This window comes from Narcine bancroftii, chromosome 1 (assembly GCF_036971445.1).
Source record: "Narcine bancroftii isolate sNarBan1 chromosome 1, sNarBan1.hap1, whole genome shotgun sequence".
NCBI lineage: Eukaryota > Metazoa > Chordata > Chondrichthyes > Torpediniformes > Narcinidae > Narcine > Narcine bancroftii.
The window spans coordinates 148013973-148026835 of NC_091469.1; the positions used below are offsets into that span (position 1 = coordinate 148013973).

General features: G+C 43.1%; 1 long non-coding RNA gene across 1 annotated transcript in view; it reads right to left on the bottom strand.

The window, feature by feature from the left end:
- LOC138745888 (uncharacterized) overlaps nucleotides 1–12434 on the bottom strand; it is a 45600-nt gene extending 33166 nt beyond the window's left edge. The window contains exon 1 of the long non-coding RNA XR_011346575.1: nucleotides 12290–12434. This is a non-coding gene — a long non-coding RNA (uncharacterized lncRNA). The remainder of the gene's footprint in view (nucleotides 1–12289) is intronic.
- Nucleotides 12435–12863: the final 429 nt, after the last annotated feature.

Sequence of the window (12863 nt, forward strand, 5' to 3'; positions counted from 1 at the left end):
CAACCTGAAAAACTCCCATTTATCCCGACTCTCTGCCTCCTGTCAGACAACCAATTTTCAATCCAGGCCAATATACTTCCCCGGACTCCACTTTCCTGTAACTTACTGAGAAGTCTCTTGTGCGGCACCTTATCAAACGCTTTCTGGAAATCCAAATATACAACATCAATCTGTTCTCCTCTATCCACCGCACCCATTATATCCTCAAAGAATCCTAACAAGTTTGTCAAACAAGATCTTCCCTTTCTAAAACCATGCTGCGTCTGCCTGATTGAACCCTTACGTTCCAAAAGTTTCACTATTTCATCTTTAATGACGGCTTCAAGCATTTTTCCAACTACAGACGTCAAGCTAATTGGCCGATAATTTCCAGGCTTCTGCCTACATCCCTTCTTAAAAAGTGGCGTGACATTTGCTGTCTTCCAGTCTGCCGGGACTGCCCAGAATCCAAGGAATTTTGGTATATGACCACCAATGCATGAACTATAACTTCTGCCATTTCCTTCAGAACCCTTGGATGCATATCATCAGGACCAGGTGATTTGTCTGGCTTGAATCCCTTTAGTTTCTCCATCACTACTTCCTTTGTAACAACTATTTTATCAAGGCCCTCCCCAACATTCACATCCTTAACTCCGCACTTGGGGATGCTGGACGTATCTTCCACCGTGAAGACTGACACAAAATATTTGTTTAATGCCTCGGCCATTTCCTCATTTTTTGCTACCAGTTTTCCTTTCTCATCCTCCAAGGGTCCTATGTTAACTCTGGCCACCCTCTTCCGTTTTATATATTTATAAAATTTTTTGCTTTCTGTTTTAATATTTTGTGCCAATTTACTTTCATGATCCTTTTTCCCATTTCTTATTACCCACTTTGTAATCCCTTGTTGTCTCTTAAAGTTTTCCCAATCTTCCAGTTTCCCACTGCTCTTTGCAGCTTTGTACACCTGCGCCTTCAATTTTATACTCTCCTTTATTTCCTTTGTGAACCACGGTTGATTTTTCCCTCTTTTGCTGCCCTTTTTCTTGACCGGTGCTTTAAAGGAAAATAAAGGTGGATAAGTCTCCAGGTCCTGACAAGATATTTCCTAGGATCTTGAGGGAGGTTATAGTAGAAATAGTAGGGGCTTTGACAGAGATATTGAAAAATTCATTAGTAAATGGGAATAGTGTCAGATGATTGGAGGGTAGCTCATGTAGTTCCATTGTTTAAAAAGGGTGCTAGGAGTAAATTTAGTTTATAGGCCTATAAGTTTGACGTCAGTAGTGGGTATGTTAATGGAAAGTATTCTTAGAGATGGTATATATAAATATTTGGATAGGCAGGGTTTGATTAGGAACAGTCAACATGGATTTGTGAAGGGAAGGTCATGTTTGACAAACCTTAATGAAATTTTTGAGGACATTACTAGAAATATTGGTGAGGATAAGGCAGTGGATGTTGTATATATGGATTTTAGTAAGGTCTTTGATAAGGTTCCTCAGGGAAGGTTAGTTCGGAAGGTTCAATCATTCAGTATTAACATTTAAATAATAAAATGTATTCCAGAATAGTTGAATGGGAGATGCTGGAGAGTAGTAGTAGATATTTTCAGATTGGAAACCAGTGACTAGTAGTGTGCCTCAGGGATCAGTATTGGGCCCATTACTATTTACATTTAATGATCTGGATGATGGGGTGGTAAATTGGATTAGTAAGTATTTGGTTGATATGAGCTGTGGAATAGTGCAGAAGGGTTTCAAAGCTTGCAGAGGGATTTAGATCAGCTAGAAAGATGGGCTGAAAAATGGCAGATAGAGTTTAATATAGATGTGAGGTGTTACATTTTGGTAGGGCTAATCAAAAAATGATGTACATGGTGAATGGTAGAGCATTGAAAGTGTAGTAGAACAGAGAGATCTAGGAATAATAGTACATAGTTCCCAGAAGCTGAAGTCACATGTGGATAGGGTGGTGAAAAAAGCTTATGGTATGTTGGCCTTTATAAATCAGAGCATTGAGTATAAGAGCTGGGATGTTACGTTCAAATTGCACAAGGGATTGGTGAGGCCAAACTTGGAGTATTGTGTACAGTTTTGATCACCAAAGTACAGGAAAGATATCAACAAATTGGAAAGAGTGCAAAGAAGATTTACTAGAACGTTGCAAGGGTTACAAGGTCTAAGTTGAAGGGAAAAGTTAAATAAATTAGGTCTTTATCCTTTGGAGCATAGAAGGTTGAGAGGGGATTTGGATGAGGTATTGAAAATTATTAGGGATATAGATAGAGTTGATGTATTTTTTAATCCTTTAAGAAAGGGGGAGCTACCAATGAAAGGACATGAGCTGAGAGTTAGGGGGCAAAAGTTTAGAAGAAACGCAAGGGTGGATTTCTTTATTGAGAGAATGATGGGTGTGTGGAACGAATTTCCTGACGAAGTAGCAGAGGCAGACTTGATAGTGGAATTTTAGGAGAACTTGGATATGTATATGGATGGGAAGGAATGGAGGGTTATGGGTTGAGGGTAGGTCAGTGGGTTAAGTGGAAGGAAGTGTTTGGCAAAGATGAGAAGGGCCAAGTTGGCCTGTTTCTATGCTATAATTGTTATATGTTTATATATGGTACGCCCTTTTGACCACAATGTTGTGCTGAGTGTTATAAACCTACCCACCACTTCCCTCCTTGACAGGCCATAAACCTCCATTTTCCTAGATCTATGTGTTATCTATGAGACTTTGAAAAGTGCCTGAAAGGAGCCTGATGGATGAGGGAAAGAAACAGTCCTTAAGCCTGTTGGTGTGTGATTTCACCCTCTTAAACAAAGTCCACAATGGGTAGAGGGAGAAGAGAGTGCCTCCAGGGTGTGACACGTCCTTCAGTCTGGTGGCTGCCTCTCCTTGGCACTGGAAGATGTAGATGGAGTCTATTCAGGGGGAATGAAGTTTGCTTTATGTTCTGAGCTGCATTCACTACCTTCTGATCTTGAGTAGAGCAGCTCCATTTCCTGCAATGTTTCTCCTCTGTGCTTTTAGTTAGATCATAGTACATTACATCACCAAACACACCCTTCAACCCACGCTGATATGCCAACATATATAAACCTGTGAAAGTCAGCCCACGCTGTAATAAAACAAACAGCAGAACCAATTAAACATACAACAGTTTCTTTATTCAGCCTTGATAATGCCCACAGGAGTGAGGGTACAAAGAAAGAGATCAGGAACTTATTATCTATACTGTGTCTCATTCAAAGCATACAGGGTATCCATTCCATTTTTATTCACCTTTGGGAAAAGCGACACACAAAAAAAGCTAAACCTTCCCTGCCTCATAAAAATCTATTTTTCTTTCATCCATTGCTTATCTGCAGTGAACTGGGATTCACTGGCAGGATGTTGTGTTGATGGCTGGCCCCGCCTCCTGGCTCCACCCCATCTGCTCACATATAAACCTGGTTTCCCGCCTAAACCCAGAACCCTTCTGAAGATTACTGTGAAACCCTACCCATAGTTATAAGTTAATAAAAGCATTTAATCTCCCTCCAGTTGTTAGAGCTTTTATTCATGCTACAATTTTATTAGCTTATTCCCTAAATGATGGAATTGCTACTCAGTCCGGGTATTCTGCTGATAGACCCTCTGACCCCCGATGTGGCTGAGGTGTTTACGTACTGGTTAGACTGCTTCCAGGCCTACCTGAATGCGACCAGAGATGTCTTCCACACTGATGAACTCAGGAGGTCCACACTTCTTTCGAGGGTAGAAATGAAAGGGTATACAGTCATCAGACCCTGCACTACATACAATGCTGCCATTGAGGCATTCTCCATCGCCAAGAAGTGCAGGTATGAAGCAGCTACGGGCCGCATTCATGAAGAAAAACAGATCTGGGACACTCTAGTCTAGTCGTGAGGGTCCGCTCGAGGTCCATAAGGCAGCGACTGCTCGAGTTTTGTAAGAAAGACCTGGCTAGTCATGTTGAGCTGGCCAAATCATTGGAGCAGGCCAAGCTGGAGAACGATGACCTCGAAGCCAGCGAGGTCGCTCTCCCAGGTGAGCCCTTCCAAGGACTGACTGCTCCCGCTACCACAGTCCTAATGGCTGCTGCTTCCCATGCTAGGGAGTGCTCCCAAATCGTGTGGCCCAGCTCAAGACTCAGTGTGTTCCAGCTGTGGCAAGAAAGGGCATTGAGTGAGGGTTTTCCACATGAGGGGAAGTCTAGTGCCTGCACAGCTCCTGGACCCGATTCCAGCCCCAAGCCGTCTGCCCCAAATTCACCCAAACCCACTTACTGCGCTACATGTCGATGGAAGAAAGTGAGGAAACAGCGTGAAAAGGCTCAGTGGCCATCTTATCATGACCCAAATTCAAACATGGCACCATCGTCTGAGGAGGAAAGAGTGTGGCCATCTTGACGTGCCACGAGATCAACACCATCTTACCCACGCAGGGCAACCCAGGATGATGGGGGCCACTCGAATGAGGAGTATGGAGTCCTAGCCTCAATGGTTCTAGATCAGGACAGACCTCACCAGCTTAGCAACTCCATAGTGACAATGAAGGTAAACAGACTCTCGACTAAATGCCTAATCGATGCATGCTCTATTGAAAGCTTCATAGACTCACGGACTGTGCAAGAGTACAATCTAAAGATGTATCCTTCCAATTATTGCATATTCCTTGTGTTTCATTCAGATTGCATGTGTATTCAACAACTTTGCATAGAGCATCTGTCATTTGGTGGGGGGTGGGGGGTGTGGAATTTTGTAAAATATGTTTGTATATATTTGATGAATTGTATACTCCAGTGCTGTTGGGTCTGGACTTCCTGTATCACCTTAAAAGCGTAACCTTGGAGTATTCTGGTCCCCTCCCCCCATAATGGTTCAAAATGGGGGTCCTTTAAAGCCAAAACCCACACGCAGCCTCTTCACACTGAATATCAACCCCCCTCCTCTCTTCCCGAATCTGTCCCCAGACTGCAAATCCATTGCTACCAAGAACAGGAGGTACAGTACAGCAGACTGAGATTTCATAAAGTCTGAGACACAACATCTGCTGGAGCTGGTAGTGGTAAAAGGGGAAAACAAGTCCAGGATAGAAATTGACTATAGCCAAACTATTAATCAGTACACCAGCTACCAATCCATTCCGAGGACCATCCATATATGGATTTTGAGGCTAAAAGTCATCTCTATCAATTCGGGTGGGTCCCTTTTGGTATTACTAATGGGGTTTCTATCTTCCAGAGGCAGATGGACAGAATGGTGGATGAGTATGGATTGAAGGCTACCTTCCCCTACCTCAATAATGTCACCATCTGTTGCCACACTTTGGAAGACCATGACACCAACCTCTAGAGCTTTTTCACACAGGAAAAACCCTGAACCTCACTTATAACTCTGATAAGTGCATGTTCAGGACTAAACATCTGGCTATCCTTGGCTACGTGGTGGAGAATGACATCATTGGTCGTGATCCTGATAGGATCCGCCCCCGTTAGAGCTCCCTGTTCCCAGACCACAAAGGCTTTGAGGATATGCCTAGGGTTTATCTCATGTTATGCCCAGTAGATCCCTCAATATGCTGATAAGATTTATCCTCTCTTAAAAGCCACTAATTTTCCCCTCACGGCTGAATTCCAAATGGCTTTTAACTACCTCTGAGATCACATTGCAAAAACTGCCATGCATGGGGTTGGCAAGAATGTACATTTCCAAGTGGAAAGTGACACTTCAGACATAGCCCTGGCCACTACCCTCAATCAGGTGGGCATTCTTCTCTCGGACATTGCAAAGCCATGAGCTTTGGAACCTCACTGTAGAAGTCATAAGGCACTGGAGACACTACGTGGGTGCCAGGAGATTTATGCTCCTCACTGACCAGCGCTTGGTCACATTCATGTTTAATAACATCAAGAGGGGGAAATCAAAAATATCAAGATTGCTTGGTGGAGGATCGAGATGACATGGCCTATCAGCCAGGAGCCCTTAATGCCATCCAGATGTCTTATCCAGAGGAAGCTGTGCCCCTGCACACACCGGCCAAGAGTGGTCTATGCTTAATGAGCTCTGCCATCCAGCATGGCTCATTTTGTCAAGGGACTCAATCTGCTCTACTCCATGGAAGACATCAGGGAAATGAACAGGTCTGTATGGAGTGCAAGCCACACTTCTATCACCCTGCAAAGGCACACCTGATCAAGTTATCTAGGCCTTTTGAATGGCTTAGTGTTGATTTTAAGGGACTTCTCCCCTCCACGAACAAGAACATTTTCTATCTTTGATGAGTACTCCTGCTTCCCATTCACCTTTCCATGTCTAGACATGTCCACTTCATCAGTCATAAAGACCCTAGATTCCATTTTTGCCCTGTTTGGGTATCCCAGCTATATTCATAGCAACCTGACTCATCCTTAATGAGTGATGAGCTATGTCATTACCTGCTGGCATGGGACATCGCATCCAGCAAGACTACTAGCTACAACCCCAAGGGGAACGGGCAGGTTGAAAAGGAGAATGCCACAGTCTGGAAGTCTGTCAAAATGCCCCTGAAGTCAAAAGGCCTTCCAGTTTCATGCTGGTAGGAAGTCCTTTCTTTGGCGCTCCATTCCATCCGGTCGCTACTATGTACCATGACCAACGCTACTCCTCATGAGCTCCTATTCAATTTTGAAAGAAGGTCGGCATTGGGAACTACATTCCCAAACTGGCTCACCACTCCTGGTCCAGTCCTTCTCAGAAGTCATGAGAGGAGAAGCAAAACTGACCCCCTCTAGTGGAAAGGGTGAAACTGCTCCACTCCTATTCCATGTATGCCTATGTGGACTACCCGGATGGCAGGGAGGGCACCATCTCCATCAGGGTCCTGGCACCCACTGGAACAGAGGGTCCATTGCCTCAAGTGCCCTGCGAGCCACCAGGATCTCCAGAACGCTTAAATCTATAAATTTGTAAATAACAGTATATTTTTCAACCATTCCATGTTCTCTGTCTTCATTCACAGACCCTAAATTCTGCAGGAAAGAGTGAATGCAGTGAACTGGGATTCACTGGCGGGCTGTTGTGCTGATGGCTGACCCTGCCTCCTGGCCCCACCCCCATCTGCTCACATAGAACCTTGGATTCCCGCCTAAACTCAGATGGACTGTGAGACCCTTCCCTTAGTCATAAGTGAATAAAAGCATTTGTTCTCCTTCCAGTCGTGAGAGCCTTTATTCACACTACATTTTCTAAGAGTCTTTTAAATATCCCTATTGAGATAGTAGAATGTGAGTTTAAAATGTTGACTGGGAGACAGGGAGAATAACTAAATTCCATTCTCTTGCTTTTTTTTTAATTTAGCAAGCCGAAGGCTGAATATGAACATTTTATTTAGCAAAGACTATTAACCACTGAGAAAAGGACATGGCCCTGATTAACAAATCACAAGAGAATCCTAAGAAACATGTACTTGTATGGAAAAAATGCTGTTTGAATATTCTGGAAAACTGGAAATTTATCTAAATAGCTATGTGACCTGTAAACTATGAGGCAGGCACTTTTGGGGTGAGACTTGTTGCTGGTGGCAGTACTTTTTTTCTGTAACAGACTTCTCATGCTTTGCAAAGTGAATTTAAAATGTTTTCAGCTGTATTCGTGTTGGCTTATTAAGCAACCTTAGGTACGCTTTAACATCAGCCTCCATCATCACCCCTGGCAATGCATTCCAGGCACCCACAACTCTCTGTGTAAAAGACTTTACCCCTAAACTCTCCTCCCCTCACCTTGTACAGATGTCCTTTAGTGTGAGTTCACTGCTGGCATCCCATGGGGTACAGCATCTTTTAGCTGTTCCTAACCTTTTTAATTTTTCCAGCTTCCATACCTTTCGTTCTGAGTTTTTTTTTCCTTTTCTTATTTTTTTTTCATCTTAATGTTCTTTTTTAAGTAAGTTTAATATGGCTGGAAAAAAAAAGAGAAGAAACTTCCAGCTTTGGGGAATCAATCTCTACAATTCTGGAATGCATGAAAGAGCCAAGGAAGAATCTAAAAAGCAAAGTATCTACTGCTCAGGTTGCCAATAAAAGCTGGATGAGTAACCAACTGTTATTGAAATTCACGATATGAAAATTAAGGATCTGGATTCTTCAGCTGAATTTCTGGAAGCACAATTTCAGAAGTTGCAAGGTGATAATCTAATGTTACTTTACTGAATCAAGTCACAAATTTGGATGCTAGGAGTTGAAGAAACAATTTATGAATTATCAGATTAAGAGAAGAAATGGAATCTGGCCACCTTACCAAATTCCTTGCCGAGTTTCTCCGTGAGGTGTTTGGTCAAGACTTGCCATCTACAGTACCGAAGTCGACGGAGTGCATAGATCACTTATTCCTAAACCAGCTCTCGATGGCAAGCCTCACTCGATTATTCTTTGCTGACATCGTTTTTCAGATTAAAGTCCAACTTGTAAGGGAATCCCGGAGTAGAGGGATGTTGCGGTATTATTGACAGAACATTCGGATCGTTGATGATTACCCCGCGGAGGTCATGAAGGAAAGTACCCAGTACAAAGAAGTTATGTCTCAACTATATCTACAAAGACTGTTTTAAACTATCTCTGGTTTTCCCGGCTCAACAGCAAACCATTTTGCCTGGTAAATCTACACAATGGCTGAAATCCCCTAAGGTTGCTCAGCAATTTCTGGAAGAATTTCCTTCTGCTTCAGCTGTTCAGGAAAGTGCTGATATTCTGGGTTTGACTGTATGTCATTCTAATCATTATTGCTCGGTTTTTGAGTGGCTGTTTAATTATGCCGGGATATGTTTCTCTTCGGAATTAGGTATTTTTTAATAATGTGAGAAGTCCATTTTCTTTTATTGGTTTTTATTCTTTTTATAAGACTGTTAATGTCTTATTTCCTTTTTTGAATTAATTATTCATTAATTGGCATCTACTGTAAGGCTATTATTTCAAAATATTTAAAACTTAATTAATAATTTTAATTTCGATAAAATAGTTACAATTGTGGTGTAACACTATTGGTGGGATATTGATTCTAAATCACGGGCCAGGACATCTGATCTTGGAGAGAGAGGCTAAAGACAAGCAGGGAAAAACTTGTGCAGGTAGATATGGTAAAAAATGAAACAAACTACGGATGCAACTCTAGGCTCAAGGTCATTTTAAAAACGAACGTGTCTGAACCCACTCCTGGTGTCAGGAGTGGAACTTTAAGCTACAGAGAGAAGGACAGGCAGGATGTGAAGAATAAAATTGAAAGAGGTGAGCCAAAATGGAGGATGAGTCTGAACATGCACACCATCTCTAAGAATACTCTATAATAAGAAAAAAAGAAAAGAAAAAAAAAGTGTGTATAAATATCTCGATAGTGTGTATAAATATCTGGATAGGCAGAGATTGATCAGAAGCACCCAGCATAGGTTTGTGAAGGGGAAGTCATGTTTGACGAACCTTGTTGACTATTTCAAAGAAGTGACAGGAAAGGTGGATGAAGGTAGGGCAGTTGATGTAGTCTATCTTGATTTTAGCAAAGCTTTTGATAAAGTTCCACATGAAAAGTTAGTAAGGAAGGTTCAGTCACTAGGGATTAATAGAAAAATAGTAAGATGGGTTCAGAGGTGGCTGGAGGAGAGACAGCAGAGGGTCATGGTGGACAACTGTCTGTCAGGATGGAGGCTTGTGACAAGTGGCATACCTCAAGAATTGGTGCTGGGTTCCCTGTTGTTAATAATTTATATTAATGATTTGGATGATGGGGTGGTTAATTGGATAATTAAATACACAGATCATGCGAAAATAGGGGGAGTGGTGGATAGCGAGGAAGGATTTCAAGGAATACAGAGGGATTTGGTTTGTCTGGAAAATTGGACTGAAAGATGGCAGATGTAATTTAATGTAGAGAAGTGTGAGGTGCTTCATGTAGGAAAAAAATAATCAAAATAGGATATATGTAGTAAAGGGGAGAACATCGGGGAATGCACAAGAACAAAGAGATCTTGGAGTTATGGTGCAGGGTTCCTTGAAGGTGGATTCCCATGTTGACAGGGTGGTTAAGAAGGCATTTGGTATGTTAGCTTTCATAAATCATAGCATAGAGTATAGGAGCTGGGAAGTGATGCTGCGACTGTTTAAGGCGTTGGTGAGGCCGGGTTTGGAGTATTGTGTTCATTTCAGGTCTCCAAATTATAGGAAGGATATAGATAAGGTGGAGAGGGTGTAGAGAAGATTTACAAGGATGTTGCCTAGCTTAAAATATCTGGAGTATAGAGAAAGATTGACGAGATTAGGGCTTTATTCACTGGAACGTAGATGGATGAGAGGGGATTTGATAGAGCTTTTTAAAATTATGAAGGGAATAGATAGACTAGACGCAAGTAGATTCTTGTCCCTAAGAGCAGGGGAGTTTGAAACAAGAGGACACAAGTTGAGGGTAAGGGGGCAAAATATTAGGGGAAACATTAGAGGATGTTTCTTCACTCAGAGAGTGGGGGCTGAATGGAATAATCTTCAGGAGGAAATAGTTGAGGCAGAGTCAATTCTTTCATTTAAGAGGAGGCTGGATATATACATGGATAGGAGGGGTTTGGAGGGCTATGGCCGGAAAATAAGTGGGGGGTTGCTTGTGTGAACCGGCGTGGACTTGAAGGGCCGAGATGGCCTGTTTCCATGCCATAAACTGTTGTTATATGGTTATATGTGGAGGCACCCCAATTGGTAGCGGTGGCTCCTCCAAGGGTGACTTTCACGATAAAACCTCCAGAACACTTTGACTTCTCAAAGCCACTGGAGTAGGAGAAGTGGACAAGGAGATTCGAGCGCTTCAGATTGGCAAGTAATTTAAATAATTCCTCTGAAGCTAACCAGGTGAATACGCAGGTATACTGCATAGGGGTCGAGGCTGACGACATGCTATGAGCCCCAGATTTAACAGGTACACAGCAACAACAGTACATTGCAGTACAGAGAGGGTTCGATTATTATTTTGCATCTAAGAAGAACGTAATTTATGAACGGGCGAAACAACAAGAGTCCAGCAGCTTGGAGACACAGTAGATGCATCCATTACAGCCTTGTACTCACTGGCAGAGAACTGCGAATATCAGGGATCTGCATGACCAACCTTTACGCAACAGACTAGTAATGGGTCTAAGAGATTCATCAGAGAGGATGCAACTCGACAAAGACCTCATGCTAACCAAAGCAGTCACAACGGCTCGACGGTCAGAGGCGATAAAGCAGCAGCACACTGACTTGCGAGAAATGTGCGCAAGCAAACGAGCAGTAGATGCAGTGCAACTTAAGAGAGGAAGACAGCAGAAGATGAAAGGCGAAGGGGACAGCAAAAAGTTAAAGCAATGACGCAGAGCAGAGTAGAGTGCAAGACACGCCCCAAGTGCGGAAAACTACTGTTCCACCCAGCATTTCAATGCCCAGCCAGGCGTGCAGAATGCCACAACTGTGGCAAACGAGGAATCTACGGAAAAGTCCATCGGTCAACCCGCATGGTGAATGAGGTAGCAGAGGGTGTGGATAGATTGTTCCTCAGAGAAATAGCATCAGGCGAGGATCCCTAGATAGCCATTATTAACATAGATGGCAGCAAAGTGACCTTCAAAATCGACACAGGGGCTGATGTTAGAGCCATTCCCAAGCAGGTGTTCAAAAGAATTATACCCGGAGTCAGAAAGCTAGGAAAAACACAGAAGCCACACTACAATCCAAGGCGAGTGAAATTGATGGTCCTAGGATCGGCAAAAGAAACACTCTCATCCAGAGAGAGGAGTACCACAGAAGAACTATACTTACAAGTGGCACTGTTGAGCAGACCATCTTCAATGAGACTCCAGCTGGTGGCCAGATTGGACGCCCTAGACCAAAGATGGTTGGGAAGCCATTGCCCAAACTTTGCGATGGACTCGGGCTAGTACAGAAGCCATACATCATTAAACTCAAGCCTGAGTCTCATTGCCACCCATGGGCAAAGTGAAGAGAGAGCTTGAAAGAATAGAGAAGTTTGGCCACATAGAGGAGCCTACAGAATGGTGCTGCAGTATGGTGGTAGCACAGTAAAAGAATAAAGAAGATGTTCACATTTCTGTAGACATGACACCCTTGAATTGGTCAGTATGCAGAGAAAAATTTATACATCCTTCAGTGGATGAAACTCTGGCATGCTCACTGGTGCACAATATTTCACCAAGTTGGATGCGAACATGGGATTTTGCAAAATTCCTTTGTCCAAAGAATTAGCTTTCTGCACGACATTTATCACACCATTTGGGTGTTACTATTTCAACCACCTACCTTTTGCTGTATCCACTGCCTCTGAACACTTCCAGAACAAAATGGTGACAGAAGTTACCCCAGTCCTGGAAGGAGTTGTCTGCCACATGGACGATATCCTCATTTGGGAGACCACGAAGGACCAACATGATGCGAGAGTCCATGCAGTCCTAGAACGAGCAGAAAAGGCAGGGGTCACTCTCAACATGGCAAAGTCTGAGTTTGGAAGGAGGCAGGTGAAATTACTGGCGTACATCATCTCAGCAGATGGCATGGAACCAGACCCAGACAAGACAAGAGCTGTGCAGGACATGAAGGAGCCAACAAACATTAGTGAGCTTAGAAATTTCATCTGAATGGTGAACCAAGTAGGGAAGATCATACCAAACCTAGCTGAAAAGGACAAAGCACTGAGAGACCAGTTGTCCAAGAAAAACCAGTGGAGCTGGGGACAGGAGCAACAGAGGATATTTAGTAACCTCAGGTGAGAATATCATCCGCACTGGTCATTCAGTTGTATGATCCAAATAGGCAACTGAGAATTTCAGCTGGCACTTCATCATATGGACTGGGGGCAGTATTACTACAGAAGGAT